We start from the raw sequence: 27,695 nt of genomic DNA, 5'->3' as shown, positions 1-27,695 counted from the left end.
GCCCAAGATTCGATCGTCGGTATCCCTATACCTTGTTCAATCTCGTTATCGGCAAGTCTCTTTACTCGTTCCGTAACACATCATCCTGTGGCTAACTCCTTAGTCACACCGAGCTCAATATGATGAAGAATTACCGAGTGGGCCCAGAGATACCTCTCCGTCACATGAAGTGACAAATCCTAGTCTCAATTCGTACAACCCAATACACACTTTCGGAGATACCTGTAGTGCACCTTTATAATCACCCAGTCCTGTTATGACGTTTGATACACCCAAAGCACTCCTACGGTATCCGGGAGTTGCACAATCTCATGGTCTAAGGAAATGATACTTGACATTAGAAAAGCTTTAGCAGACGAACAATACAATCTAGTGCTATGCTTAGGATTGGGTCTTGTCCATCACATCATTCCACAATGATGTGATCTCGTTATCAATGACATCAAATGTCCATGATCAGGAAACCATGTTCATCTATTAATCAACAAGCTATCCAACTAGAGGCTCACTATTGACACATTGTGATATATATATTCACACATGTATTACGGTTTCCGGTTAATACAATTATAGCATGAATAATAGACAATTATCATGAACTAGGAAATATAAAAATAACCACTTTATTATTGCCTCTAGGGCATATTTCCAACAGTCTCCCACTTGCACTAGAGTCAATAATCTAGTTACATTGTGATGAATCAAACACCCATAGAGTTCTGGTGTTGATAATGTTTTGCTCGTGGAATAGGTTTAGTCAACGGGACTGCAACATTCAGATCCGTATGTACTTTACAAATATCTATATCACCATCCTCGATGTATCCACGAATGGAGTTAAACCGGCGCTTGATGTGCTTGGTCTTCTTGTGAAACCTAGGCTCCTTCGCAATGGCAATAGCTCCAGTGCTGTCACACAACAGAGTCATCGGTTCCGACGCACTGGGAGTCACTCCAAGGTCGGTGATGAATGATACGTCTCCAACGTATCTATAATTTTTGATGGTTTCATGCTATTATCTTGTCAAACTTTGGATGTTTTGTATGCCTTTTTTAATCTTTTTTGGGACTAACTTATTAACTCAGTCTCAGTTCCCGTTTTTTCCGTGTTTTTGACCCTTTTCAGAGGAGGATTTTGAACAGAGTCCAAACGGAATAAAACTTCCAAAAAGATTTTTTCCAAAACAGAAGACGATCGGGAGACTTGAGAACCAAGGCAGAGGGTCACCAGGGACCCCACAAGCCCTCATGGTGCGGCCAGGGGGACACGCCTCCCAGGCTTGTGGGCTCCCTGGGCTCCCATGCCCTAGGTCTTTCGCCTATATATTCCCTCAAATCCCAGAAAAAATTAGCAGATCATCGAAAGTACTTTTCCGCCGCCGCAAGCTTCTATCTCCGCAAGATCCCATCTGGGGCACGTTCTGTTGCCCTGATGGAGTGGGGATTCACATACGGAGGGCTTCTTCATCAACACCATGACCTATCCGATGATGCGTGAGTAGTTCAACATAGACCTACGGGTCCATAGCTAGTAGCTAGATGGCTTCTTCTCTCTCTTGGATCTTCAATACAAAGTTCTCCATGATCTTCATGGAGATCTATCCGATGTAATCTATAATAAATCAGCAAAGACTCAAATATATATCATAGCGGTCGATGTGTGGAGTAATAGTAGTAGATGCAGAAAGTATCGATCTACTTGTCTCAGACGTGATGCCTATATGTATGATCATTGCCTTAGATATCGTCATGACTTTGCGCAGTTCTATCAATTGCTCGACAGTAATTTGTTCACCCACCATAATATTTACTATTTTGAGAGAAGCCTCTAGTGAACACAATGGCCCCCAGGTCTACTTCACACGATATTTCCAGCCTTACTCTTTTACTTCGTTGCACTTTCCGCCTTCAGATCTCACTTTGCAATCAATCTTGAAGGGATTGACAACCCCTTTATAGTGTTGGGTGCAAGCTCTTTTGTGTTTGTGCAGGTACTTTGGACTTGACGCGATTCTCCTACTGGATTGATACCTTGGTTCTCAAACTGAGGGAAATACTTACTGCTCCTGTGCTGCATCGCCCTTTCCTCTTCAAGGGAAAAACCAACGCAAGCTCAAGAGACGACAGAAGGTTTCTGTCGACGTAGCAATGAAATCCTTCATCCAGACTCCTTCATGTGCTGCTTCTGAAGCAGCTATGTACTCTGCTTCACATGTAGATGCCGCCACAATGCTTTGCTTGCAACTACACCAACTGACTGCCCCACCATTCAAAATATACACGTATCCGGTTTGTGACTTGGAGTCATCCGGATTTGTGTCAAAGCTAGCATTGACGTAACCCTTTACAACGAGCTCTTCGGCACCTCCATAAACGAGAAACATATCTTTAGTCCTTTTCAGGTACTTAAGGATGTTCTTGACTGCTGTCTAGTGATCCACTCCTGGATCACTGATACATCTCAAACGTATCTATATTTTTTGATGGTTTCATGATGTTATCTTGTCATCTTTGGATGTTTTATGTACCTTTTTTATATTTTTTGGGACTAACCTATTAATTCAGTACCAAGTGCCACTTCCTGTTTTTTCTATGTTTTTGGCTCTTTTCAGATCTAATTTTGGAACGGAGTCCAAACGGAATAAAATCCCCGAAATGATTTTTTTCCGAACGAAAGAAGATCAGGGGCCTTGTGGGCCAAGCCAGGAGGGCTACAGGGAGCCCACAAGCCCCCATTCCGCCACCAGGGGGCGGCAGTGGGCAGGCTTGTGGCCTCCCTGGCGCCCCCCTCACCTAGATCTTTCGCCTATATATTCCCTAAAATACAGAAAAAAAATCAAGGGATCCACGAAAATACTTTTCCGCCGCCGCAAGCTTCCGTTTCCGTGAGATCTCATCTGGAGACCCTTCCTAGTGCCTTGCCGGAGGGGACTTTGGAGTTGGAGGGCTTCTACATCAACATCATCGCCCTCCATTGACTCGTGAGTAGTTCACTTTAGACCTACGGGTCCGTAGTTAGTAGCTAGATGGCTTCTTCTCTCTCTTGGATCTTCATGGAGATCTATCCGATGTAATCTTGTTTGGCGGTGTGTTTGTCGAGATCCGATGAATTGTGGATTTGTGATCAGATTATCTATGATATATATTTGAGTCTTTGCTGATTTCTTATATGCATGATTTGATATCCTTGTAAGTCTCTCCGAGTCTTGGGTTTTGTTTGGCTAACTAGATCTATGATTCTTTCAATGGGAGAAGTGCTTGGTTTTGGGTTCTTACCGTGTGGTGACCTTTCCCAGTGACAATAGGGGCAGAAAGGCACACATCGTGTAGTTGCCATCAAGGGTAACAAGGTGGGCTCTGTCGTAGATATGATATTGTCCATCTACATCATGTCATCTTGATTAAGGCGTTACTCTGTTCTTTTGGACTTAATACACTAGATGCATGCTGGATAGCGGTCGACGTGTGGAGTAATAGTAGTAGATGCAGAAAGTATCAGTCTACTTGTTTTGGACGTGATGCCTATAGATATAATCATTGCCATAGATGACGTCACGACTTTGCGCGGTTCTATCAATTGCTCGACAGTAATTTGTTCACCCTCCGTCTACTTGATTTCATGAGAGAAGCCACTAGTAAACACTACGGCCCCCGGGTCTATTCACACCTATCGTTTCCACTTTCTGTAACGACCAAGATGCGGTCCTTTCCGATCTGGGGGTCGAGGCCCCCGAATAGGAAAGAAGCGCATCTAAGTGTTTCGCAAGCAAGTAACATAGCACAAATAATAGTAAAAGTAGACAATTCGGGATTCAACTGTCTTCTTATTAATAACTCAGAGTACAACACATATACAATCAAGGTAGTTCCGCTACGGACTACAAAACATGGAAAATGCTATGCTACCCTGCTGCAGGCCCACGATCACGACCACGCCTCAGTCCTCTAGATAGTTCACGTAGAGGCGGTCTGTCTCCTCGTCGTACTGCCACGCCAGCTGGGTGCCGTCGGGATCATCTGTCTCTGGGGTACCTGTACCTGCTGGGAGTTTCGGAGGAATCCGTGAGCCACGGGGGACTCATCAATCTAAGACCTTGGTGCTAGAACTAGTCAGGTTATTGGGTAGGGTAAGGTTAGGCTGCAGCATCCTATGCTTGATTAAGTGGTTAACTTACGCAAAGTAGAAGTGAAGGTGGTCTACGCTAGCGATCTTGATTACTTGATCACTAAGTGATCCTGAACACCTACCTACGGCATTCATAACCCCACCGTGTTCCCGATCGAAGAGAGATCTTCGAAGGGACAGTCACGGTTACGCACACAATTGGCAGTTTTATTAGTTTATGTTTAAGTTCTCTAACACCGGATGTTAACAAAATATTCCAAGTTGCCACATAACCGCGGGCACGGCTTTCCGAAAGATTAAACCCTGCAGGGGTGCTCCAACTAGTCCATCACAAACGAACACAGGCCACAAAGGCATCCTCTATCACGAATCTCGTGATCTCGTCGGATTCCTTAGAGGAAAACCTCAACTCTGGGGGAAACCAAAGCTTCACTGGGATTCCTATACGCAAGATATACCGCTAAGGTAAGACAAGGCTAGCAGGACCTCCCGACGTGTCGACGACCCCGATAAGAGCCGCGTATCTCAATCTCAGGACACGCCGGATGAGCGATGGTTACCACGCCAAAACACCGAGTTGCCCCGGGGAGCGTAATAAGCTGCTTTGGGTTGGACCAACACTCATGAGGAGCACTGGCCGGGGTTGTTGATTAAAGTCCTCGGGGTAGCTACTCCCTATGCAGATTATTATTAACTTGTTAGCAAATTAACACCAATGTTGGGTCCTGCCGGACAAGCCTTAGCACTACGCGATTTATCGAGGGGGTCCCCATAACAACCCCGAACGTGTTAGGAGCGATCATTATGGAATCAAACACCGGTAACCGGTAACTAAGGCGGCAATAACGGAACAAGGCACCCGGCAAAAGGCTAGGCCTCCCGTCATTTACCAAGTATATAGGTGCATTAATTAAATAACAGAATTTAATATAATGATATCAAGCTCATGTTATCACATGAGTCAAAAACACCTGCAACTAGCAATGCTAACATTAGTAGCTGAGCAAGCCTACTTAGCCACACAAGTTTGCTAGGAAGGAGAACGGTGTTTGGGCTCATGACATTTCAAGAGGAAATTTAATTCAGTGGTAGGCAGCGAGCAATATGACATGGAAACGAAACTAACATAACAAGTCTAGAGATGGAATCAAGGTCATATCATCTTGCCTGGGATATCCTCAGCTTGGAATGGTTCTGGTTCGTCCTGCACGTACTCTCCTGACTCCACGTATTCGTTCTCCGATCCCGGTACTACCCAACATAAGAATAACAGCCAATGAACAGCAGCACCACAAGATGCAACAATCACATGATGCATGAGATGAAAATTGAGCATGCACCACTATTTCTATCACTAGCACAAGCAAAATAAACTACTGCAAGTTTCTGGACAGAACTGTACACTAAGCTATTTTTACATGCATGAGAATGACATGAACAGATGCGGCTCGTGAAAATGGTGCAAAATCATATAAAGAACATTGCAAACGGAGCTACGGATCAACGGGAATCAACGAAACAAGATATGAAGCTCTACGTGGAAGAATCAACACCACACACTCAAATGGCACAAATCTGGTATTCCCAGGTTGCCAAGACATGTATCATTCCAACATGAATGGAATAGAGCAAGGAAGAACACCACAACACCCCCTAAGCTGACACAATGACCAAAATGACAAAACTACATAATCTGCCACAATCTGCATCTTAGCTCTTTGGGAGCTACATGCAACATAGCTACAGGCCTCCAAACATGACAAGTAATATATGTGGCTGTTGCCCACCAAGAACACTACAAGCACCAGCAAGAATCACAGCAAAAGGAATTAAACTCTAGGAGATACAAGGCCACAAACTTTCCCAAAACCATCAGATCTCAGGGGCTTAGTGAAAATTCCTGCACCTGAGTTTCTGTCTCTGTTCTGAAGCTTTTTGACAGCAATCAAAACACAACCTACTGGACTCCAAATGATTTGAAATTTGACAGGGAGCTTCACAAACATACCAGGTTAAAAATCCTAGCACTGAACTAAGGCTAGATCTCAACAGAATGACCAGCACATCCTCATCTATAAGAGAAGAAAATGTTTCCAGAATCCCAGACTTGGTGAAATTTCAGATTTCACTAATCTGGAATTTTTCAGCCACATGCCCACTTTGTCTAGGCATAGTTTGCACACACATAACACCAAGTGTTAAATGACACCACTATGGTGTAGAGCAAAACCCCTACTACTATCACACAAAAGCTCATGCCCTTGGGCTCCACCTATACCATGGAATCAAGGAACAAACTTGCAACAAATCTGAATATGTCAACTCCATAAAGTATCCTACTAAGACAACAACTACAAAGGTTGAGTTCATGTGCACAATGACAAAGTGACATGGGGGTTTGAACCCCATGATTGTGTCATGCACATCAACATCACAAGCACATCTACCAAGCTATCCCCACACACAAAACACCATGCCCTCTCACATATAGACATGTGAAGGTGCATAGTTTTGCAAAGGTGGGGAAGTTCCACACACACACACACACACACATACTCCACATCATTCACAACAACATCATGCTCTTGATCAACACAAACATGCAAGGCATCTATACATGAACATGGTCATGGAAGAATATTACCACATACACTCCCATTAGGTGCAACATGGCCAAGCCCATGTGTGTGGTTCACACATACACACACCACAACTCATGCAACTAAAACTACTAGCACAAGCCACCCAACTTAGATATAACCCATCTAGCATATACACCAAGCAGCACATGCTCTTCTAGGATGTGTACCTACACCACATACACACAACCTACACTATGCCCATGAATCCACAAGCACACATATCACAAGGTTCAACTCCTTACATGGGCAACTACACACAACCAGCAAGCTAGTGTGCAAAATATGTTGTTGAGAGGGCAGTGTAAATCAGCCTCATGGTGTGTTGCACACCACAACAACAAAACTCAAAGCAGGATGCACAACACAGGAATTAATTGCACTGCAAGAAGGAAAAAAATAAAAGGAGGAGGTAGGGGTCGAACCCTGAACCTCTGGTACACAAACTGCACCTCTCCCACTCTGCTACCGACCAGCTGCTCAACAGGAACAGAGATGCTAACGCTATGAGCTGCCTCTGCTACGCAAAATACTGTGCTGAAAAAAATCCACACAAAAGGGAGAGGCTTCCACTGGGATCGATCCCTGCACCTCACGATAGCAAATAGAACTGCCAACCACTGCGCTACGACACGGTTTCTGACAGACTAGAGTAGTATTGGGAAATATACTACTTCTGCTGCGTGCCTGCACTTCACGGAGGTGCGCTGGCAACCGGGAGGCCGCCGGTGCACCGCTCTGCTGTTGCTGCTGCGTCGCGTCAGGGAGGCTGACGAAGGCCTCCACTAGCTACGGCGCTGCGACTCCACCTGCATCTACACATAGCTACTGCTACTGCACAAGACAGGAACAGCTCCAAACTGCACCAACATCTGCTACTGCCGCTCGGGAAGGGGCTTCCTGCAGCCTACTCGCCGGATCCAACGAGGGAGAAGGGAGGAAGAGGACCGGCTCACCTCGGGGAGGAAAGAGGAGCCGCACGGTGGAGGAGGCCGGTCGGAGAGGGGGGAGACGCGCGGGAGAAGGCCCTGCTGCAGATTGATGTCGAACGGAGGTAGACGAAGCAGATCATCGGAGCCGACGCTTTGACGTGCTCTTGGCCGGCGTTGTAGACGTCCCTCGAACTCACCGAGGATGAAAATGGGGCGCGGGCACCGTCCCCGTGCCCCTGGACATGGCCGCCGGCGCTGCTCAACGAAGAAGGCGAGGTAGACGGCGGCGAGGGGTTCTCTCTCTCTCTCTGCTCCTACTCTAAAGAGAACTTACCAGGGAGAGGGAGGAGAAAAGGAGGGAGGTGGCGGCGGCGCTGGAGGAAGGAGAGGGAACCCTAGGGAAGGAGGGAGGTTCCCTCCATCTTATATTACCTCGGGGGAGGCGCTTGAGCCACAAGATCGAGCCATGGAGAATCGGTGGAGGAGGTGGAGTCGTACACAGTGAGGTAGACGGAGGAGGAAGAGGGACGCGGGATGGGCTGCTGTCGCGAGGGGGAGAGGAGGCGCTGGGCCTCTCTGAGTGGGAGGAAGCCCACCAGAGAAAAAAATAGAGAAACAACCCTGGACATGTTATTATCTAATTAGATTAATTACAGAGAAAGGAAAAGGCTCACAGGACTAACTACTGATTATAAAATCAAAACAAAAATGCCCCTGGGCCTGAAAATACATAAGCTTTTTAGATAAAATGCAAAAGGAATTTTATGGGGCAATTAAATAAATACAAAATAGCAATTATAATAACTGTTTTGTGATTTATTGCACCTTTAGAACACCTAACAAAACACCAAATCTTGCACAACATAATACCCACAATATTTAGTAAACAGAGGACATTTTAAAACCAGGTAAAGAGCAAGTGAAATTTTGAGCTTGGGAATAAAAGAGAGAAAAGGTTTGAAACTAACAAGGGGGTTTGAAAATAATGCCAAGCACCACACTCCACTACTTCACACCACAACAACACATGTGCATCAACACATGAAATCACAAGATCACAAAATCACACCTAGCAAGATCACATGCAATCATAACATAGAATCATAAGGTATGGCAAGGATGGTATGGCATGGATGCATGCATGCAAAATAAGAATACAAGGTGACACATGAAATCATACATGCATAGATAGCTCTCATGACAATGTCAAGGTGGTCCCATATGGAAGGTTACAAAAAGGGAAAGCTTTACACTTGGGGCACTACACTTTCGCTTTTACTTTGCTTTGTTGCTTTGTTGCTTTCAGTTCTCACTTGGCAAACAATCTATAAGGGATTGACAACCCCTTTATAGCGTTGGGAGCAAGCTTTTGTGTTTGTGCAGGCACTTGAGATACTCCTTCACTGGATCGATACCTTGGTTCTCAAAACTGAGGGAGATACTTACGACCGCTGCACTACATCACCCTTTCCGCTTCGAGGGAACACCAACGCAAGGCTCCAAGGCCACGGGGGAAATCCTTTGCATATTTGCCTAGGAAGTCCCTTAAGGCGTAGCCGTAGCAGAAGGATTCCTCGTGCCATCAACACGACTATTTCTGGCGCCATTGGAAGGTCTTTTGTTGAAGTAGCAGAAGTATTTCTGGCGCCATTGCCGGGGAAGGAGAGATCTATCCAAGTAGGTCTCACAAACTCATCTCTTGCATTTACTTTTTTTGCCAGTTGCCTCTCGTTTTCCTCTCCCCCACTTCATATTTGCCGTTTTCATTTGCCTTTCTCCTTTGCCTTTTTATTTTGCATTTTGCCTTTTTGTCGTTCCCTTTCGTCCGTCTGCTCTTAGGCTTGTTCGTGAGAGACCTTTCCTCATGGCCAAACCAAACTATTTCAGAAAATTGGAGGAGATTGAAGCTAATGTCAAAGGTTTCATGTCTTCTCAGTTTGACCAAAATAGTTACTTCCGTAGGGAATTAAAAGAGCAAAATTCCTTTTTGGTCTGTTTGAATAAAGAAGTTGATGATATGGCAATGATTTTCTTGCACTTAATTCTCAGCTAGCTCACCTTGAAAAATTGGTGGGCCAAATTTCTGACAAGCAGGCTACCTTAGTCAATAAGATGGCAGCTAAACCTGAAATTTGTGATGCAAATCACGAAGATCTTAAAGTGCTTGGTGTGACTCCTCTTGAATCTTTGTTTTCGCGTGTCAAACCTATTTATGGAGGGTCTGGATATGAATCCACTTTGGTTGAAAAACGCCCCAATGATTCGGAGTCCACCCATCTTGATGATAGAGGTGTGGAGAGTGGAGTAGAAGAAATCAAAATTTTGGGTAGTAATGAAACTCCCACTTTGGATTTCAAGGAATTCAATTATGATAATTGCTCCTTGTTGGAATGCATTTCTTTGACGCAATCCATTGCAAACTCTCCACACTCTTATAGCCAAAGCAAAACCTTTACCGCACATATCATAGATGCTATGATGAAATCTCTTGAAGAGAAGCTCTTACTAGAAGTCTCTATACCTAGAAAACTTCATGATGAGTGGGAACCTACTATCAAAATCAAAATCAAAAACTATGAGTGCAATGCTTTGTGTGATTTGGGTGCTAGTGTTTCCGCGATTCCAAAGTATTTATGTGATATTCTTGGTTTTCATGAGATTGAAGAGTGTTCTATTAATTTGCATCTTGCGGATTCTACTGTTAAGAAGCCCATGGGGAGGATCGATGATGTTCTTATTGTTGCAAATAAGAACTATGTACCCGTGGATTTCATTGTACTTGACATAGATTGCAATCCTTCATGTCCCATTATTCTTGGTAGACCTTTCCTAAGGACTATTGGTGCTATCATCAATATGAAGGAAGGGAATATTAGATTTCAATTTCCTTTAAAGAAGGGCATGGAGCACTTTCCTAGAAATAAAATAAGATTGCCTTATGAATCTATGATGAGGGCTACTTATGGTTTGAGCACCAAAGATGACTATACGTGATTCCATCACCTTTCGCCTAGCTAAGGGCGTTAAACAAAAGCGCTTGTTGGGAGGCAACCCAACGAATCTATCCTTTTTATTTCTGTTTTGAATTCTCCACACTTTCATAATTCTGTTATGATTGTGTTTTTTGTGTTTCTTTTTGCGTTTGTGCCAAGCAAAACCGTTATGATTAGTCTTGGGGATGATCGTTTGGTCATGCTGGAAAAGACAGAAACTTTCTGCTCACGAAAAGAATTTTAGTTTTTTTTTCTGTAAGAGATTTTGAGTTGATTATTTTTGCTTCTGATTTCTACGCAAATTCTTCAGACTGTCGTAATTTTTCAGAATTTTGAAGTACGAGAAGTATACGAAATATACAGATTGCTACAGACTGGTCTGCTGTTAACAGATTCTGTTTTTGTTGTGTTGGTTGCTTATTTTGATGAAACTATGGATAGTATCGGGGGGTATTAGCCATGGAAGATTGAATATACAGTAACCCAACATCAACATAAGTAGAATTTAAGTTTTCTTCAGTACCTAAGGAAGTGGTGGTTTGCTTTCTCATACTAATGTTATCACGAGTTTCTGTTTAAGTTTCGTGTTGTGAAGTTTTCAAGTTTTGGGTGAAGTTCCTATGGACAAAGAGATAAAGAATGGCAAGAGCACAATCTTGGGGATGCCCAAGGCACCCCAAGAGATTCATGGATGTCGTAAAAGCCTAATCTTGAGGATGCCCCGGGAAGGCATCCCCTCTCTCGTCTTCAATCCATCTGTAACGTTACTTGGGGCTATATTTTTATTCACCACATGTTATGTGTTTTTGCTTGGAGCATCTTGTATCGTAGGAGTCTTCTATTTTTGTTGTGTTACAATCATCCTTGCTACACACCTAGAGAGAGAGACATGCACTCACCGTGATTTTGTCGAGGTTCACTTGTATCTTTTGGTAGACAATTCACCTCACTTGTGCTTCACTTATATCTTTTGAGCTATATACTTTTGCTCTATGTGCTTCACTTATATCTTTTAGAGCACAGTGGTGCATGACTTGGTAGTTTATCTATGCTTTGAAAGTAGTCTCAAAAGGGGTGGTTATCCAAAGGGATACGAAAACTTCCACCTTCATGTGCATTGAATAGTTAGAGAAGTTTGATTCATCTCAATTAGTTTTGAGTTGTGGTTTTGGTAATATTGAAGTCATGCTAGTAAGGTGTTGTGGATCTAGAAATACTTGTGTTGAAGTTAGTGATTCTCGTAGCATGCACGTATGGTGAACCGCTATGTGATGAAATATGAGCATGATTAGTCTATTGATTGTCATCCTTTGCGTGGCGGTCGGGATCGCGCGAAGGTTTATACCTACCAACCCTTCCCCTAGGAGTATGCGTTGAATGCTTTGTTTCGATTACTAATAAAACTTTTACAACAAGTATATGAGTTCTTCATGACTAATGTTGAGTCCATGGTTTAGATGCACTTTCACCTTCCACCATCACTATCTTCTTAGTGTCGTGCAACTTTCGTCGGTGTACAAAACCCACCATTAGCCTCCCTCAAAACAGCCACCATACCTACCTACTATGGCTTTTTCAAAGTCATTCCGAGATATATTGCCATGCACTTACCACCATGACATGTGCCATCACGTCTACATTGCTATTCCATGATTGTAAGATAGCTAGCATGATGTTTCCATTAATGTCTATGCCATGCTAGATCATTGCCACGGTACACTACCGAAGGCATTCCATATAGAGTCATCGTTGCTCTAAGTTTTGAGTTGTAAATGTGATGATCATGGAGCATTGTCCCATGTGAGGAAATAAAAGAGGCCAAAGAAGACCACCAAAATAAAATAAAAATAAAAAAAAGAAGCCAAAAAGCCCACCAAAAAAATGAGAGAAAAAGAGAGAAGGGATAATGTTACCACTTTTCCACACTTGTGCATATTAAGCACCATGATCTTCATGATTGAGAGTCTCTCGTTTTGTCACCACCATATAGCTAGTGGGAAATTTTCATTTTATAACTTGGATTGTATATTCCAATGATAGGCTTCCTCAAAATTGTCTTAGGTCTTCGTGAGCAAGCAAGTTGGATGCACACCCACTAGTTTTCTTTAACAGCTTTCACATACTCTTAGCTCTAGTGCATCATTTGTATGGCAATCCCTACTCATTCACATTGATATCTATTGATGAGCATCTCCACAACTCATTGATATGCCTAGTTAATGTGACCATCTTCTCCTTGTTTTTTCTTGAAACCTCCACCACACTCCACACCATCTATAGTGCTAAAACCATGGCTCACGCTCATGTATTGCGTGAGAGTTGAAAAGGTTTGAGAAAGTAAAGGTGTGAAACAATTACTTGGCCAATACCGGGGTTGTGCATGATTTAAATTCGTTGTGCAATGATGATAGAGCATAGCAAGACTATATGCTTTTGTAGGGATAACTTTCTTTTGGCCTTGTTATTTTGAAAGTTCATGATTACCTTGCTAGTTTGCTTGAATTATTATTGTTTCCACGTCAATAGCAAACTATTGTTTTGAATCTAATGGATATGAACATTCACGTCACATAAGAGGAGTTACAAAGTACATCTATGCTAGGTAGCATGAAAGCATCGAAAATTCATTTTTTATCACTTCCCTACTCGAGGACGAGCAGGAGTTAAGCTTGGGGATGCTTGATACGTCTCAAACGTATCTATAATTTTTGATGGTTTCATGTTGTTATCTTGTCATCTTTAGATGTTTTATGTACCTTTTTTTATATTTTTTGGGACTAACCTATTAATTCAGTGCCAAGTGCCAGTTCCTGTTTTTTCTGTGTTTTTGGCTCTTTTCAGATCTGATTTTGGAACGGAGTCCAAACGGAATAAAATCCCCGAAATGATTTTTTCCCGAACGAAAGAAGATCACGGGGCTTGTGGGCCAAGCCAGGAGGGCTACACGGAGCCCACAAGTCCCCATTCCGCCACCAGGGGCCGGCGGTGGGCAGGCTTGTGGCCTCCCTGGCGCCCCCCTGACCTAGATCTTTCGCCTATATATTCCCTAAAATACAGAAAAAAAATCAAGGGATCCACGAAAATACTTTTCCGCCGCCGCAAGCTTCCGTTTCCGTGAGATCTCATGTGGAGACCCTTCCCGGTGCCCTGCCGGAGGGGACTTTGGAGTTGGAGGGCTTCTACATCAACATCATCGCCCCTCCAATGACTCGTGAGTAGTTCACTTCAGACCTACGGGTCCGTAGTTAGTAGCTAGATGGCTTCTTCTCTCTCTTGGATCTTCAATACAAAGTTCTCGATGATCTTCATGGAGATCTATCCGATGTAATCTTCTTTGGCGGTGTGTTTTTCAAGATCCGATGAATTGTGGATTTGTGATCAGATTATCTATGATATATATTTGATTTTTTGCGGATTTCTTATATGCATGATTTGATATCCTTGTAAGTTTCTTCGAGTCTTGGGTTTCGTTCGGCCAACTAGATCTATGATTCTTGCAATGGGAGAAGTTCTTGGTTTTGGGTTCTTACCGTGTGGTGACCTTTCCCAGTGACAGTAGGGGCAGCAAGGCACACATCGTGTAGTTGCCATCAAGGGTAACAAGGTGGGATTTGTCGTAGATATGAGATTGTCTATCTACATCATGTCATCTTGCTTAAGGCGTTACTCTGTTCTTTTGGACTTAACACACTAGATGCATGCTGGATAGCGGTCGACGTGTGGAGTAATAGTAGTAGATGCAGAAAGTATCGGTCTACTTGTTTTGGACGTGATGCCTATAGATATAATCATTGCCATAGATGACGTCACGACTTTGCGCGGTTCTATCAATTGGTCGACAGTAATTTGTTCACCCTCCGTCTACTTGCTTTCTTGAGAGAAGCCACTAGTAAACACTACGGCCCCCGGGTCTATTCACACCTATCGTTTCCACTTTCGCTTTTACTTTGCTTTGTTACTTTGTTGCTTTCAGTTCTCACTTGGAAAACAATCTATAAGGGATTGACAACCCCTTTATAGCATTGGGAGCAAGCTTTTGTGTTTGTGCAGGCACTTGAGATACTCCTTCACTGGATCGATACCTTGGTTCTCAAAACTGAGGGAAATACTTAGCACCGCTGCGCTACATCACCCTTTCCGCTTCGAGGGAACACCAATGCAAGGCTCCAAGGCCATGGGGGAAATCCTTTGCATATTTTCCTGGGAAGTCCCTTAAGGCATAGCCGTAGCAGAAGGATTCCTGGTGCCGTCAACACGACTATTTCTGGCGCCATTGGAAGGTCTTTTGTTGCAGTAGCAATCACTCCGATACCTCCTTACCAAAATTATGGCAAGGTTCACATCAGGTCTGGTACACTGCATGGCATACATAATAGAGCATATGGCTGAAGCATAGGGGATGGTACTCGTATTTTCTCTATCTTCTGTTGTGGTTTGTCGTTGAGTCATACTCAACCTCGGACCTTGTAATACAGTCAAGAACCCCTTCTTAGCCTTATCCATATTGAACTTCTTCAATATCTTCTCAAGGCATGTGCTTTGTGAAAGACCAATGAGGCGTCTCGATCTATCTCTATAGATCTTGATGCATAATATGTAAGCAACTTCTCCAAGGTCCTTCATTGAAAAACTTTTATTCAAATAGGCCTTTATGCTTTCCAATAGTTCTATATCATTTCCCATCAACAAAATGTCATCCACATATAATATGAGAAATGCTACAGAGCTCCCACTCACTTTCTTGTAAATACATGCTTCTCCAAAGTCTGTACAAACCCAAACACTTTGATCACCTTATCAAAGGGAATGTTCCAACTCCGAGATGCTTGCACTAGCCCATAGATGGAGTGCTGGAGCTTGCATACCTGTTAGAATTGCTAGGTTCGACAAAACCTTACGGCTGTATCATATACAATTCTTCCTTAAGAAAGCCGTTTAGGAATGCCGTTTTGACGTCCATTTGCCATATTTCATAATCATAAAATGCGGCAATTGCTAACATGCTTCGGACCGACTTTAGCATCGCTACGGGTGAGAAAGTATCATCATAGTCAATCCCTTGAACTTGTCGATAACCCTTAGCGACAAGTCAAGCCTTATAGATGGTCACATTACCATCCGCGTCAGTCTTCTTCTTAAAGATCCATTTATTTTCTGTGGCTCTCCGATCATCGGGCAAGTCCACCAAAGTCCATACTTTGTTCTCATACATGGATCCTATCTCGGATTTCATGGCTTCAAGCCATTTGTTGGAATCTGTAAGTGCATCTAGTACCCCTTAGTGATTTTGGTGGTTTGAAGACTTATAGGTTAAGTATCTAATGTGTTTATGAGTGTACACAGGATCTATAAGTCATTGAGGAGTTTGAGATATTTCAAGAATATCGACCCCTAAAAATATATGTCTTCAGTTGAAGAAATTAGTCTGAAGCTGAAGAAATGAATCGCGAGGAATCTGCGATGAAATTGATATTCCTCATGAAGATACTGATATTGAGAAGTCTGGTGGTTCCTGAAGAAAATCATTCTGAAGAATTTGAAGCGTGAAGATTTACACTTTTTGTTCTACTTTCTTCGCATTTGAGTAATAGGAACACCGTACTGTTAAAGGGGGTCGAAGTTACACTATGGAATGAATTTCCTCATGATGCTCAACCCAAGCCTAATCCTACCAAAAGCCTCAAGTGAGGAATATGAGTGACATGAGGACTCTCACAGTTGAGGGTTTCGACCGTTTCGATAGCCACGCCAAGTCACTGGTCTTATCCACTCCAACGGTCATATTAGTTAAGGGCATTAGTGTCAAATCATGTCGGGATGCTCCCAGGCTATAAATAGCCACCCCCCACAACCACTAGCTGGTTGGCTGCTCCGTTAGAAACTGACACTTGTCATAAGAGCAACCCAAATTCCTCAGAGCCTTCGAGAGTAATTCATCAGTGAGGAAATACACCACCCACCGAAACCACAAACGAAACCTAGTGATTGAGCATCACTGAAGAAGTTGTTCCTGTGTGGGACTGAAGCCTTTTACCTTTGAGGACTGTGCATCCTCCAGACGGTTAGGCGTCATGGTCTAGAGCTTTCCAGCAGTCAATTGTGGATCGCCGGGTGACCAAGTTTGTGAGGGTTTGGAAGTCTGCCCTGAAGACTTACCACGAGTGTTGGGCGAGGACCGTGTGTCCTTAGCTCAAGGAGAATACGGTAGAGACTGTGTGTCCCGGGACTGGGTGTCCTTTGGTTTCAATACCAAGCCGCTCCAAACCAGATGTACGACTGTCACAACAGTTGGAACTGGGTCATCAACGACTGTCTTCTCTCAGAAACGGGTTCTAATTCCTCAACTCCTTACTTTCCTTGTATTATGTGTTGATGACTTTCACTGCGACTGTTTGAAAAATTTGTTGAAGACTTTCTCTGAATTTCCTCAACCCCAAATTCCTCACGTTAGTTAAGCCTCATCTATATTCTACGTGCCTGCTCACTGTGCAATCTGTTTTCACATTCTTCACTCTGAAAAACTGCTATTGTGAAACTTTGCACTTCTGATCCTTTACTGTTTCCGCTGTAAGTTAGTCATGAGTGAGGAATTTCCTCAAAAGGAATTTCCTCAGTGATGAAATTCTAAAAATTTCCTCACCCCCCCTCTAGTCGATATAAGGCACTTTCAATTGGTATCAGAGCAAGGTACTCCCTTGTTGTGTGTGATTTTGGTTTAACCACCTGGAGTTTTAGTTATGTCGACTGCAGGCATGTTTAAGGTGACTACAGCATGTCCTACCTACGAAGGAAAGAACTTTCCCTTCTGGAAGAACAAAATGCAAATGCATCTACAAGCTATTGATAATGATCTCTGGTATATTGTGGAAAATGGCGTCCCCATCATCTCTTCCAGTGTCACTGCGGCTGATGTGAAGAAATTCAAGAAACTCAATTCTCAAGCGAAGAACATCATCTGTTGCCATCTGAGCCCAGGCCAGTTTGGAAGAGTAAGTGCTTTGGGCTCTGCAACACTGATCTGGGAGAGACTGTGCAAGGTAAATGAAGGAGTATCAACCCAGCGTGACTCTCGTGTTGATATTCTTCGCAATCTCTTCAATCGCTTCAAGAGACATGAAAATGAAAGCTGCCAAGACACCTTTGATCGCCTCACTGACATATCAAATGAACTGCAAGCACTGGGAGCTCGAGACATCACTGATCACGAAGTTGTGAAGAAACTGCTGAGATCTTTGGATTCTTCATTTGATACTTTAGTTCTGATGATTCAAGAAAGACCAGACTACAAGATGCTTGATCCAGCTGATATACTTGAAAGGCTAAATACTCATGAATTCCAGCTAGAAGAAAAGAGAGATCTATATGGACAAAGCTATTCCAGACCACGTGCACTGAAGGCTAGTGCAATTTCCTCATCTGAAGAAGAAGACACAGATGACAGCATTTGTGACCCTGAAGAATTTGGACAGGAGCTTGCAATGCTCGTGAGGAAATTCCAGAGATTTACACCACGTGGCCAGTTCGGTAAATCTTCAAGAGGAGACATGAGGAAATCAGAATCTTCATCTGAGGACTACAAGAAACGAACATGTCACAAGTGCAAGAAATCAGGTCATTACATTGCTGATTGTCCCCGTTGGGGAAAGGAATCAACGAAGAAGAAATACAAGGATGACAGTTCTGATGACTCGAAGAAGAAGAAGAAATCTTCAAAATCCTCATCTTCAAAGCCCTATCTCACAAGAAGACTAGTTTCAGAAAGGCTCGGGCACTTATTGGCAAGGAAATGGACTCCGAGGCAGAATTAGAGGAATGTGATGAAGAAGAGGGTTTTGAAGAAGACTCAGAATCCGAACAGGCTAGTCTTGCACTAGCAACCACTTTCGTCAGCAAGTCAATCTTCAATCTTGAAGAAAATGATTGCACCATCCATATGATGACTATGCTGATGACTTCGCTCCAACCTATTGCTTCATGGCAAAGGGTTCAAAGGTACCAAATAATGCCTCCTCCTCTGACTCAAGTGACTATTAAGCTAATGATTATAAGAAACCTAGTTACAATAAACTTGCTATCATTGCCACTAAACAACAAACTGCTCTGGAAAAGCTTCACAAACTACTAGATAAAAGTGATGATCTGTTGAATGATGAAATGAACCTTACCCAAATCCTCACTGATGATGTGAAAAGTCTCCAGTCTAGATTTGATATTCTTCAGGATCGTTATGATACACTCCTCACTAATCATGAAAAGCTTTCCGATGAATTTCTTCAAAGGAAGCTTGATCTTGAGAAGCTGAGGATGTCTCATGATGATCTTCGTATGGAAAAATGATTCATTACTAGCTCAACAGATCATGAAAAGCTTTCCGATGAATTTATTCCTCCATGTATTAAATGCATTGAACACGAAACTGCTAATTCCTCACCAGAATCATCAAATGCTACCATTGCTACAAATTCTTCAACTGCACCTGTTGTGTCTATTTCCTCACTTGAGGAAAACACAAATGTTACTGATGAATATGCATGATTGAAGGAATTGTATGTGACAGGCATGTACAAAAGCCTCAAAGGATATCAAACCCTTTGTGATGTGCTCAAAAAGCAGATCTTGAACAGGAACCCGAGGAAGGAAGGAATTGCCTTTGAGAGGAAATTAAATGCTGATGGATCTTATTGGAAACCTGAGCAGTATCCCAAAACCTCATGGGTTGCTGCTACTGGGCCTCCTTTTGATCCACCTAATCTAACTGGCTTTGCATGTGAATTATCCTATTCCTCGGATGAGTCATTTGATTCCAATTATAAACTGTTCAAAAATCAATCTGGTGAAGTATTTGCTCGATATGTTGGAACTAACTGCACGAATGGCCCTCCTCTGAGGAAAATCTGGGTTCCCAAAAGTTGTCTTGAAAATCTTCAGGTGAATGTCCTCATGACACCACCACTGAAGAATCTGAACCCCAGATCAAATTCCTCAGGAGGACCAAAGTCTTCAAGAGGATCAAAGTCCTCAACTGGTCAAAACTATGCTCGTACCCGTGCTTATGCGTCTAACATGCAGGGAAACTATAAGGAATATGAATATGAGCGTTATTCCTTAAATCATTATGTTCATAAATCCTCAAACCAGTTCTCTGCATATTCATATGAGTACTTTAATCCCCCTACTGTTAAGAGAAGTGCATTGGCTTCAATGCCACCTTTCTCATATGGTGCTCGCAGGATGATGAATGCTTTGCCACCCCTTCAGATGTGGGTGGTGAAGAAATCGAACTAATCACTTCTGCAGGTCAGGTCTCCAGATGAAAATCATCTTGTGAAGAATTTGCTGGAGACCTGAGGAAATGCTTGATAGGACGCAAGCTAATGATTGATGAAATAGAAATATTTCACACGCCCTTACATTTTTGTTATGATGAAATTACTGATCTGATGAAATTAGTATCATATTCTTCAAATTTGAAGCATATGAGATGGTAAGCTTGAGGAAGAAGTATATGTTTCTCAGCCCCCAGGTTTTGAGGATCCAAAGAATCCAGACAAAGTCTTCAGACTCAAAAAGGCTCTTTATGGCCTCAATCAAGCCCCTCGGGCATGGTATGATACATTGAAGGAATTCCTCATGAAGAAAGGCTTCAAACCTGGTTCACTCGATCCAACTCTTTTCACAAAATCTTATGATAATGAGTTATTTGTATGTCAAATATATGTCGATGATATCATATTTGGCTGTACTGACAAAAGATACGGTTATGAATTTGCCTACATGATGAGTGAAGAATATCAGATGTCCATGATGGGGGAGCTGAAATTCTTCTTAGGTCTTGAAATTCGTCAACAAAGCAATGGAATCTTCATATCACAAGAGAAATACCTCAAGGATGCTCTGAGGAAATTCGACATGCACGAACGCAAAGGTGCCAAGACTCCAATGCCTACCAACGGCCACCTCGGCACTGATGAAAATGGTAAAGATTTCGATCAACAGGTATATCGTTCTATGATTGGCTCTTTATTGTATCTATGTGCATCTAGGCCAGATATAATGCTTAGTGTTTGCTTGTGTGCACGTTTTCAAGCAAAACCGAAGGAATCACACCATAAGGCTGTGAAACATATTCTTCGATACTTAGCTCACACACCAACACTAGGATTATGGTATCCCAAGGGCTCCAATCTTCATCTGGTAGGGTATTCTGATTCAGACTATGCTGGTGACCGTGTGGATCGCAAGTCAACTTCTGGCACATCCCATTTCCTCGGAAGATCACTAGTTTGTTGGTCCTCAAAGAAGCAGAACTGCGTATCACTCTCCACTGCCGAAGCTGAGTACATTGCTGCTGGTTCTTGCTGTGCTCAATTGCTATGAATGAAGCAAACCCTCAAGGACTACGACATCAACATGAAGAATGTGCCTCTCTACTGTGACAATGAGAGTGCTATCAAGATTGCATACAACCCAGTACAGCACTCGAAGACCAAGCACATCCAGATTCGTCATCATTTTCTTCGGGACCATGTCCTCAAGGGCAATATCCTCATCGACCATGTGAAGACTGATGATCAACTGGCAGATATCTTCACTAAGCCCTTGGATGAGAAAAGGTTTTGCAAGTTGCGGTGTGAGCTAAATATCTTAGAATCTTCAAATGTTTTGTAAAAACATGCACACATCCTAACACTTATGCAAAGTTGATGACTTAGATGTGCAACACATGATGAATCGATTTTCTTCAACTGATGAAGAATGTCACTCTGAATGTGAAGAAATTAATGAAGAAATTGATTCTCAGGGCCATGCGACAATTGTACGCGGCGTCTGTAATCAACATTCTTATATGGTGGGTCACGCCACCGCCCAATGTGAAATTCCTCAAGTTGATTTTCTTCAAATGATCAATTTCCTCACAATGCGTTTTTCTTCAAAACAGTTGTTCTTCATTTGGATGATTTATCACAAAATCTTCAAAAATACTTGATGACTTTCATTTGACTAGATAGACTGTGATTTCAAGTCCTCAACAACATTCACTTATTGCTATTTCTTCAAGTTGATATTTCTGCTAAGTGAATGTGATCGGACCCTACTTTCCCTCTATGCTATACTCATCCAGTCTATTCAATTCTTAATATGCGTTCTACTTGAAACTTTGTTCAAAATCCTCACTGCTTCCTTGTCAGCTAATGATTTTGTAACGAAAATCCTCAAATCTTCAAAAAAAAATTGTTTCTTTAAGACACAGTAACTGAACCCCACTTCCCACGATCGGATAACCACGATCTCCACTATCTCCACCGCATCGTGTGGGAACTACACGTGTCATGCGGAGACGTAGAGGCAGGGGCTTTCTGATCCGAAATTCTCGCGCCAACGGTAACTTTTGGCTATAAATATGTCCTTATCCTCCTCGGCATACTCTTCTTCGCCCCATCACTCTCCTGCCACAGCATACACCACCGAACCCTAGCGCCATCGCTGGTAGTCTCGTCGCCGGTGAGGAAGAGCTTCACTGCCTCGACTTCTCCGTCGCCGGAACCACGCTGGAGTCGGACCATCTTCGTCCGCCGCCGCCGTAGACATCCTCTGTCGCCGGGTTAGGGTGCATTGGACACGCGACCGAAGAGCTTCTCCACACACAACTTTCTGTGTTCTTCGTGTGCACCTTCCACGGTAAATATATCCCATTTTTACAGCAAGTTAGATCTAAAATTTTACATCTTCTATGTGAAATCTGTTTTTCCTCAAGATACGATACACACTTGATTCCTCAAACACTGCCTATCACCACATCATTGATGAACTATGCTAAGCATCTAAGATTTTCACGAGATTCCTCAATTGTGCGAATTTTCGGATCTGTACAACTCTAGAACCCAAGAACAGTATGCTTAGGCAAATTCCTCAACCACTGGTTATATTCATCAAACTGTCAAACTTTTTCATTTTCTTCAAATCTGAGAACACATATGACCTCTCCAAATTCCTCGCAACTATACTCTGTTCACAGGTACACACATATCAGTTGATGAATCTCTCGGTTCTCATCACATTAACTCATTTGCAGCGTTTCTGGAAGAAACTCTTCAAGGCTCATCAGAATCCTCAAGAGTTCAAACTCATCAGCAAAATCCTCAACTGAAGAAATGGAGGAAGACAGAAAACAGAAGGGAGGAAAGAAACTTGAGCAGAACACAGCTGTGGATATCCCTAAGGACATTTACTTGGACTATTGCACGCCTGATGAAAATGAGACAATGGCCAAGAGAAAGATACGGCTGTAGAAGATAGAATGCCGATGGGCGAAGGAATGGAAGGAGTACAGGTTTGTGACTCCCAAATATGCAAAGAAATTCGCTCTGAAGCCTCCTGGCAGAAGGGCCCCACTTGAGGATCATCAAGTAGCACATCCCTCAAGCCTCATGACTCTTGATGACTATCCAGATGAGAAGGAAAAGCATCTGGCTAAGCTCAAAAAGCAGGCAGAAGCTGCAGTGAGGAAATTCAATGAATCCTCAGCTGCTGCTACCTCCTCTGCCGCAGAAACCTCTGGCTCAGAAATTTCTCAAATGCAGTCTGTGCCATCAAAGCCAAGGGCTCCAAAGCCTCAAGAGAACTGTGCACAGGCTTCTGTCACAAAACCCTCAGTACCAAAACCTTCAACACCAAAACCATCAGCGCCAAAGCCCTCAGTACCAATCTCCTCAGCTCCAAAATCCTCAGCTCCACCTCCAAAGCCTCAAGAGAAACCAGTACAGAAGCAAGTCGTGAAGCCTACGACTGCCAGCTCCAGCTCCTCACTCCCAGCTGCAACCAGCTCGAAGACAAAGTCTTCAACACCTCTTGCGAAGACTTTGGTAACTGCTGAACGTGCAACTCTGCCCAGCCCAAGCAGAATCATCACCGTCCCGTCTGCATAAGAGGGAAGTGATGAATTTGATGATGAAACCCTGCAAGCCATCATCAGTAACAAGCAGGAAAGAGTAGCTCAAGCATCAGGAAGTGCCATTCCTCTGGCCATGGACCACAAGGTCCTCCTTGACTACATCAACATCTGGTATGAGGACCCAAACACTGCAATTGATGATTTGAAGCTTCCGCCTGGCATCAGTCACATGGTGACCACTTTCATAAATGAAGCCAAGCGGAAAGAACAGCAGGCCAGGCAGACCAAAGTTGCAAAGATTAAAAAGGAGAAATTCCGCAGGCAGAATCTCCTCAAATTGACTCCTGATGCACTGGTGACAACACAAGCAGAGCTGAAGAAATTGACTGACAAGTACGCCAAGCTGTCATATCATAAAAGCCTCAAGAGCAATTTCATAAAGCTGGCCACTAGTGTTGTTGATGACTACAATAAGAGAACCGCACCCCCAGCACCAACTCCTCAGCCCTTGATTGAGGAGCCAGCACATGAATCTCCTCATGATGAGGAAACTCCTCAAGCTGAGGAAGTACACCAAGAGCGCCGTGTTGATGAACCGGCTATTGAAGAAATCATCATGGAAACTCCAGCTGATGAATTTGCTGCAGCTGATGAGACTGCTCCTGATCCAGCTGCTTCATCAAAGCAAGCCGATGACTCTGTTCCAGCTGGTTCCTCAATACCAGCTGAAGAATCTGTAGAGAGAACCCCTTCACCAAAAGCTTCAAAGGTGAAGAAGATGATTACGTCTGCATCAGACGTGAAGAAAACCAGGGCTGCTGAGAAGGAAGCCAAAAAGAGAAAGGCCTCCTCAGCAGAAGAAGAAACTGAGGCAAAGCGCCTCAAAGCACTTGAAGAATCTGCTCCTCTGGACCCTGTGCCCTTGAATGTCGCTCCTTCCTGTGCAATGGTCATCATTGATGATCCAGCGAAAAAGGCAGATGAGGAAATGAAAGATGTCACCCCTGAGGAACACACTGATGAGGAAATTCAGATAGACAACAATTCTCAACCTGTCGTTCCTCAAAAGGACAATGTTCAAACATCAGCTGCACCAGCTGATGAAACTGCCACTGCCATCAAGCCAGCTAAGGAAATGCAAACTGAAAATCCTCAAGCTGATGAAATTCATCACTCTGAGCAAAATCCTCAAGATGAGGAACAGGCTGATCCAACTCCTCCCACTGAGCAAGAAGAAGAAGTTCCTCAGCCTGAAGCACAGCCAAAGCAAGCTCCTCAGCCTGACGCCCAGCAAGCACCATCTCCTCAGCCTGAAGTACCAGCTGCTGAAATTCCTCACCCTGAAGAAAATGCTGAGGAAAATGCACCTGAACAAGAAAATGCATTTGTCGTGCTCAACACAGAGACTACCATTGTTGTCTCCCCTCCTATTCCTCAGCAAAATCTTCAGCCAGTTCAGCATCAGCCATTCTCCAAGCGTCCAAAGTTTCAAAAGGAAAATTTCTTTGAAGAACGCATGTACTTCATCGGAGAGAACCCCTATGACAAGCCTCAAATGAGGCATCTGAAGTTTTGGACTAGGACTCAGATGAACTACTATGCCTCTGTGCTCTGTGGACGAAACAAGATATTCCAGCAAAGGCATATTCCTCATGTTGAGCTTGAAGCAATACCGTGCCTGGAGCCAGTCCTCAGTGTCCTCCATGATGCAGGTTTACTCCCAACGTGCTCCGACATATCTGACTGGAACAGCGAGTTAATTCTTCATTTCTATGACAATCTTCACATATCTGGCAACCCTGAAGACATTAACACATGGGTGTTTGATTGGATGTCCCAAAACACTCACTACAAGGCTCCTGCTACTGAACTCCTCGGAGAACTGCCCATACCAATTCCCTCAGATGAGGCTGTGAAGCTTTATGGCGAGTGTGAGCTGCCTAATGGAATGATGGAAGTCCTCATGAAGCCTTTGGCTGAAGGAAAATCTCCGAGAACAACCTTCCTCGTCCACGAGCTCAAGTACACACCCAGGTCTGTCTACAGAATCCTCTGCAATGTGCTCGCGCCGACCAAAGGCCGTGACGATGAAGAAGATGTTGTAGGCCTCATGAAGAATATCCTCTTCAACATCATTCATGGTATTCCTATCAACATCCATGATTTCTTCTTGAGGACTTTGTCCGACAATGCTATGTGTCCTTTTGATCACAAGATATATGCTCCATGGATCATGAGATTCATCAGGACAAGGACAGGCATCAACTTCCACGCTGATTTCCAAAACCACATGGGTTATATGCCTCCTATCCGGGTCAACAAGAAGACTTTCGAGTCCATTGAAGGAAAAGGCAAATCTGTGATTGAAGAAGGAGTAGGCTCTTGATGGCCAGTTCAGAGAGCCAGAAGCTTATTCTTCATGGGATGATACTGAGACTCGTCCAGCAAGCCCCGTTCCTCCTCGAGTGTTGAATACCAGAGAGCTCCTCCTCAGTCTTCACCAGAAGGTGGATCGCAACCACAAATGGGTCAAACGCCAGTTTGGTGCCATTGTGAAAACCCTCACTGAAACACAGAACTCTGTGAAGCTCAACCATCACTATCTGCATGAGGTTTTCGATCGCACCTGGGCTACACTTGCACATCTGAAGACTCAGACTGAGCTTGAAGAAATGGACTTTGAGCGAGACTTTGAATGGTCATGGCCTCCCAAGCAGAAGTTCAGGCCCATTCCAGTGCCAGACCTTGAAGACATCTCCTTTTCTTCATTTCGCACTGCTGAGACTGATGAAGAACAACTCGACACTGCCACCAGTCCAAGGAAGAAGACTACTCCCAAGAAGCATCACGGCTCTTCCTCAACCGCCAAGAAATGAAGTCTTCACGGGCGTTAGTCCTTAGTTTGTCCCTTTTTGTCACTTGATGACAAAGGGGGAAAAACTTGAGAGTTAGTCTTCAAGGCGGGATATTTTTGGGGCTTATGAACTATATTTAAGTTACAAACTCTTGGCTCTTCTGAAGTTTTTATGTAATGAGTTGTAACTTAAGCCCGATGGTACTCTGACGCTTTTGAACGTTTTTCTTCGCATGCTTATTCCTCAAGTTTTAATGCACGCATGTTGGAATTTGTTAGATACCATTTGTCATCATGCATCTTCATATTCTTCATATGATATGTTACTTGTATCCATAATTTACAAGACTCAGGGGGAGATCTCCATGATATAAATCATCAATGTGCATTTGCTGTAAAAAGCAAAATCCTCAAGATATGCACATCTTCAGGGAGAGTCTCTCTGAATCTTGATTTCAAATTCCTCAAATGAGTATTTACACTTCATATTTTTTATCCCTGTTGAAGACTTAACCTAATTGTCATCACCCACCAAAAAGGGGGAGATTGTAAGTGCATCTAGTGCCCCTTAGTGATTTTGGTGGTTTGAAGACTTATAGGTTAAGTATCTAATGTGTTTATGAGTGTACACAGGATCTATAAGTCATTGAGGAGTTTGAGATATTTGAAGAATATCGACCCCTAAAAATATATGTCTTCAGTTGAAGAAATTAGTCTGAAGCTGAAGAAATGAATCGCGAGGAATCTGCGATGAAATTGATATTCCTCATGAAGATACTGATATTGAGAAGTCCGGTGGTTCCTGAAGAAAATCATTCTGAAGAATTTGAAGCATGAAGATTTACACTTTTTGTTCTACTTTCTTCGCATTTGAGTAATAGGAACACCGTACTATTAAAGGGGGTCGAAGTTACACTATGGAATGAATTTCCTCATGATGCTCAACCCAAGCCTAATCCTACCAGAAGCCTCAAGTGAGGAATATGAGTGACATGAGGACTCTCACAGTTGAGGGTTCCGACCGTTTCGATAGCCACGCCAAGTCACTGGTCTTATCCAGTCCAACAGTCATATTAGTTAAGGGCATTAGTGTCAAATCATGTCGGGATGCTCCCAGACTATAAATAGCCACCCCCCACAACCACTAGCGGGTTGGCTGCTCCGTTAGAAACTGACACTTGTCATAAGAGCAACCCAAATTCCTCACAGCCTTCGAGAGTAATTCATCAGTGAGGAAATACACCACCCACCGAAACCAC

Source organism: Hordeum vulgare, chromosome 3H (assembly GCF_904849725.1).
Source record: "Hordeum vulgare subsp. vulgare chromosome 3H, MorexV3_pseudomolecules_assembly, whole genome shotgun sequence".
Lineage (NCBI taxonomy): Eukaryota > Viridiplantae > Streptophyta > Magnoliopsida > Poales > Poaceae > Hordeum > Hordeum vulgare.
Note: the sequence above shows the minus strand (reverse complement) of the source record.